The 5,424-nt window shown below is 46.0% G+C and overlaps 1 non-coding gene across 1 annotated transcript; it reads right to left on the bottom strand.

Moving 5' to 3' along the window:
• Positions 1 to 1,079: 1,079 nt before the first annotated feature.
• On the bottom strand, positions 1,080 to 1,152 carry trnav-aac (transfer RNA valine (anticodon AAC)). Its single transcript has one exon. It is a non-coding gene; the product is annotated as a tRNA-Val (tRNA).
• Between the last annotated feature and the right edge of the window lie 4,272 nt (positions 1,153 to 5,424).

Below are 5,424 nucleotides of genomic sequence, written 5' to 3'. Positions count from 1 at the left end.
AACTCTTTCTGCTTCCCACTTGAATTCTTAGTGCTTCTTTGCTGTTTGTAAACACAGCATTATCCAACAGGGCACGTTTGACCCGTGAACAGGGGCGAAAATGTTAGAAAATGCCGTCTCTCCGTGTCTGTCTTTTGTTAGCGACAAGCTAGCATGCAAACTGTGATGAGAGGTGTACATTTTCCACAATCAGCCATCTATATAGTCAATGTTTTATATTTGATAAGCAAATATGTCTATATGCTGATTGGTCGTAAGCAGCGTTGTCCAATCTTCAGCTTTTCGTTCCAATCTAGCAGGAGCCACACCTGATTCCAATTGTTGGATCCGCTGATCTTGGCTTTCAATAGACTAAAGTGTGGCTTCTGCTTGGTTAGAATGACAACCTGCAACCACTCTGGCCCATTCTGGAGAAGACTGGACAACCCTTATCTAAAGTAAATAAAGACCGAGGTCAGTGCCACTTTGTGAGTTCTGAATCCGTCATACCGACTCGACGTCACTCGGTGAACAGGGAAGGAACTGGTAGATGAGAAGACTTCCCACTGTTGACGAATGGCGATTTCAAGTTGAGGGTGCGTTTGCATTGCGTTTTCCGGCTTGGAGGTGGGGAATTACAAGTCGCTACCTCGTGTCAAGCGCATCAGTACTCTTGTCTTCTTGATGAAGGAAAGAGCCAGGCTTCCACATTCAGTGAAAAAGCAGAGATTGCCCGTGATATTGCAAGCAGCTGTTATCTGCCTTGCTACAAAAGCTCAATGGAAGGGAAACCGCTCCCAGCCTTTTTCGGGCGTAGACCTCTTGCTGATAGGTGAACTTGGCGACCAGTACTTTATGGAAAATTTTCCAGTCACGCACAGAGTCTTATTGAGCAACGAAAGAGCCAGGCCTCCACTTTCTGTGGAAAACCAGAGACTCCCTTTCATTTTGTAAGCAAATGTTAACTGCTTTGCTACAAAAGCACAAAAGAAGGAAATCTGCTCTGTCCAAGGTGTCGCTTTGCAGCTGTTCCTGGAGGAGCTGATCCTACAGTGATGACAACCGGTCAGTTATTAAAGCAAAGTTCAAAATTGCTAGCTTGTTTCTGCCCGGTCTCGAACCAGGGACCTTTTGCATGTTAGGCAAACGTGATAACCACTACACTACAGAAACCATGACAAAGGTGTGAGTCGGCTCTTGCCTACAGTCTGCTGATGAGAAGAGCACATAATTAAACTTTTGTTCAGCAGAGTTGAATTGCCTAGCATGGCATTGGTGGTATAGAGGTGAGCATAGCTGCCCTCCAAGTAGTTGACCTGCGTTTGATTCCTGGCCAATGCACGGATTGTAACTCGGAGCTTCTGGAGCTACTTTATGGTAGTTGGCACAAAAGGAAGGAATCACCTACCTGAAAGTAAATGGGTCAACAGAATTTGCCATAGGCTTCTCTGCAGGCCTCCCACAACTCTTTCTGCTTCCCACTTGAATTCTTAGTGCTTCTTTGCTGTTTGTAAACACAGCATTATCCAACAGGGCACGTTTGACCCGTGAACAGGGGCGAAAATGTTAGAAAATGCCGTCTCTCCGTGTCTGTCTTTTGTTAGCGACAAGCTAGCATGCAAACTGTGATGAGAGGTGTACATTTTCCGCAATCAGCCATCTATATAGTCAATGTTTTATATTTAATAAGCAAAAATGTCTATATGCTGATTGGTCTTAAGCAGCGTTGTCCAATCTTCAGCTTTTCGTTCCAATCTAGCAGGAGCCACACCTGATTCCAATTGTTGGATCCGCTGATCTTGGCTTTCAATAGACTAAAGTTTGGCTTCTGCTTGGTTAGAATGACAACCTGCATCCACTCTGGCCCATTCTGGAGAAGACTGGACAACCCTTATCTAAAGCAAATAAAGACCGAGGTCAGTGCCACTTTGTGAGTTCTGAATCCGTCATGCCGACTCGACGTCACTCGGTGAACAGGGAAGGAACTGGTAGATGAGAAGACTTCCCACTGTTGACGAATGGCGATTTCAAGTTGAGGGTGCGTTTGCATTGCGTTTTCCGGCTTGGTGGTGGGGAATTACAAGTCGCAACCTCGTGTCAAGCGCATCAGTACTCTTGTCTTCTTGATGAAGGAAAGAGCCAGGCTTCCACATTCAGTGGAAAAGCAGAGACTGCCCGTGATATTGCAAGCAGCTGTTATCTGCCTTGCTACAAAAGCTCAATGGAAGGGAAACCGCTCCCAGCCTTTTTCGGGCGTAGACCTCTTGCTGATAGGTGAACTTGGCGACCAGTACTTTATGGAAAATTTTCCAGTCACGCACAGAGTCTTATTGAGCAACGAAAGAGCCAGGCTTCCATTTTCTGTGGAAAACCAGAGACTCCCTTTCATTTTGTAAGCAAATGTTAACTGCTTTGCTACAAAAGCACAAAAGAAGGAAATCTGCTCTGTCCAAGGTGTCGCTTTCCGGCTGTTCCTGGAGGAGCTGATCCTACAGTGATGAGTGTTAGGCAAACGTGATAACCACCACACTACAGAAACCATGACAGAGCTGCGCTTCGGCTCTTGCCTATGGTCTGCTGATGAGAAGAGCACATACTTAAACTTTTGTTCAGCAGAGTTGAATTGCCTAGCATGGCATTGGTGGTATAGAGGTGAGCATAGCTGCCTTCCAAGTAGTTGACCTGCGTTTGATTCCTGGCCAATGCACGGATTGTAACTCGGAGCTTCTGGAGCTACTTTATGGTAGTTGGCACAAAAGGAAGGAATCACCTACCTGAAAGTAAATGGGTCAACAGAATGTGCCATAGGCTTCTCTGCAGGCCTCCCACAACTCTTTCTGCTTCCCACTTGAATTCTTAGTGCTTCTTTGCTGTTTGTAAACACAGCATTATCCAACAGGGCACGTTTGACCCGTGAACAGGGGCGAAAATGTTAGAAAATGCCGTCTCTCTGTGTCTGTCTTTTGTTAGCGACAAGCTAGCATGCAAACTGTGATGAGAGGTGTACATTTTCCGCAATCAGCCATCTATATAGTCAATGTTTTATATTTAATAAGCAAAAATGTCTATATGCTGATTGGTCTTAAGCAGCGTTGTCCAATCTTCAGCTTTTCGTTCCAATCTAGCAGGAGGCACACCTGATTCCAATTGTTGGATCCGCTGATCTTGGCTTTCAATAGACTAAAGTTTGGCTTCTGCTTGGTTAGAATGACAACCTGCAACCACTCTGGCCCATTCTGGAGAAGACTGGACAACCCTTATCTAAAGCAAATAAAGACCAAGGTCAGTGCCACTTTGTGAGTTCTGAATCCGTCATGCCGACTCGACGTCACTCGGTGAACAGGGAAGGAACTGGTAGATGAGAAGACTTCCCACTGTTGACGAATGGCGATTTCAAGTTGAGGGTGCGTTTGCATTGCGTTTTCCGGCTTGGAGGTGGGGAATTACAAGTCGCTACCTCGTGTCAAGCGCATCAGTACTCTTGTCTTCTTGATGAAGGAAAGAGCCAGGCTTCCACATTCAGTGGAAAAGCAGAGATTGCCCGTGATATTGCAAGCAGCTGTTATCTGCCTTGCTACAAAAGCTCAATGGAAGGGAAACCGCTCCCAACCTTTTTCGGGCGTAGACCTCTTGCTGATAGTTGAACTTGGCGACCAGTACTTTATGGAAAATTTTCCAGTCACGCACAGAGTCTTATTGCGCAACGAAAGAGCCAGGCTTCCACTTTCTGTGGAAAACCAGAGACTCCCTTTCATTTTGTAAGCAAATGTTAACTGCTTTGCTACAAAAGCACAAAAGAAGGAAATCTGCTCTGTCCAAGGTGTCGCTTTCCGGCTGTTCCTGGAGGAGCTGATCCTACAGTGATGAGTGTTAGGCAAACGTGATAACCACCACACTACAGAAACGATGACAGAGCTGCGCTTCGGCTCTTGCCTATGGTCTGCTGATGAGAAGAGCACATACTTAAACTTTTGTTCAGCAGAGTTGAATTGCCTAGCATGGCATTGGTGGTATAGAGGTGAGCATAGCTGCCTTCCAAGTAGTTGACCTGCGTTTGATTCCTGGCCAATGCACGGATTGTAACTCGGAGCTTCTGGAGCTACTTTATGGTAGTTGGCACAAAAGGAAGGAATCACCTACCTGAAAGTAAATGGGTCAACAGAATGTGCCATAGGCTTCTCTGCAGGCCTCCCACAACTCTTTCTGCTTCCCACTTGAATTCTTAGTGCTTCTTTGCTGTTTGTAAACACAGCATTATCCAACAGGGCACGTTTGACCCGTGAACAGGGGCGAAAATGTTAGAAAATGCCGTCTCTCCGTGTCTGTCTTTTGTTAGCGACAAGCTAGCATGCAAACTGTGATGAGAGGTCTACATTTTCCACAATCAGCCATCTATATAGTCAATGTTTTATATTTGATAAGCAAATATGTCTATATGCTGATTGGTCGTAAGCAGCGTTGTCCAATCTTCAGCTTTTCGTTCCAATCTAGCAGGAGCCACACCTGATTCCAATTGTTGGATCCGCTGATCTTGGCTTTCAATAGACTAAAGTTTGGCTTCTGCTTGGTTAGAATGACAACCTGCAACCACTCTGGCCCATTCTGGAGAAGACTGGACAACCCTTATCTAAAGCAAATAAAGACCGAGGTCAGTGCCACTTTGTGAGTTCTGAATCCGTCATGCCGACTCGACGTCACTCGGTGAACAGGGAAGGAACTGGTAGATGAGAAGACTTCCCACTGTTGACGAATGGCGATTTCAAGTTGAGGGTGCGTTTGCATTGCGTTTTCCGGCTTGGTGGTGGGGAATTACAAGTCGCAACCTCATGTCAAGCGCATCAGTACTCTTGTCTTCTTGATGAAGGAAAGAGCCAGGCTTCCACATTCAGTGGAAAAGCAGAGACTGCCCGTGATATTGCAAGCAGCTGTTATCTGCCTTGCTACAAAAGCTCAATGGAAGGGAAACCGCTCCCAGCCTTTTTCGGGCGTAGACCTCTTGCTGATAGGTGAACTTGGCGACCAGTACTTTATGGAAAATTTTCCAGTCACGCACAGAGTCTTATTGAGCAACGAAAGAGCCAGGCTTCCACTTTCTGTGGAAAACCAGAGACTCCCTTTCATTTTGTAAGCAAATGTTAACTGCTTTGCTACGAAAGCACAAAAGAAGGAAATCTGCTCTGTCCAAGGTGTCGCTTTGCAGCTGTTCCTGGAGGACCTGATCCTACAGTGATGAGTGTTAGGCAAACGTGATAACCACCACACTACAGAAACCATGACAGAGCTGTGCTTCGGCTCTTGCCTATGGTCTGCTGATGAGAAGAGCACATACTTAAACTTTTGTTCAGCAGAGTTGAATTGCCTAGCATGGCATTGGTGGTATAGAGGTGAGCATAGCTGCCTTCCAAGTAGTTGACCTGCGTTTGATTCCTGGCCAATGCACGGATT

This window comes from Ictalurus punctatus, unplaced genomic scaffold, assembly GCF_001660625.3.
Source record: "Ictalurus punctatus breed USDA103 unplaced genomic scaffold, Coco_2.0 Super-Scaffold_100068, whole genome shotgun sequence".
NCBI lineage: Eukaryota > Metazoa > Chordata > Actinopteri > Siluriformes > Ictaluridae > Ictalurus > Ictalurus punctatus.
The sequence above is the reverse complement of the archived record's forward strand: the minus strand, read 5'-3'. Positions and strand labels throughout refer to the sequence as shown.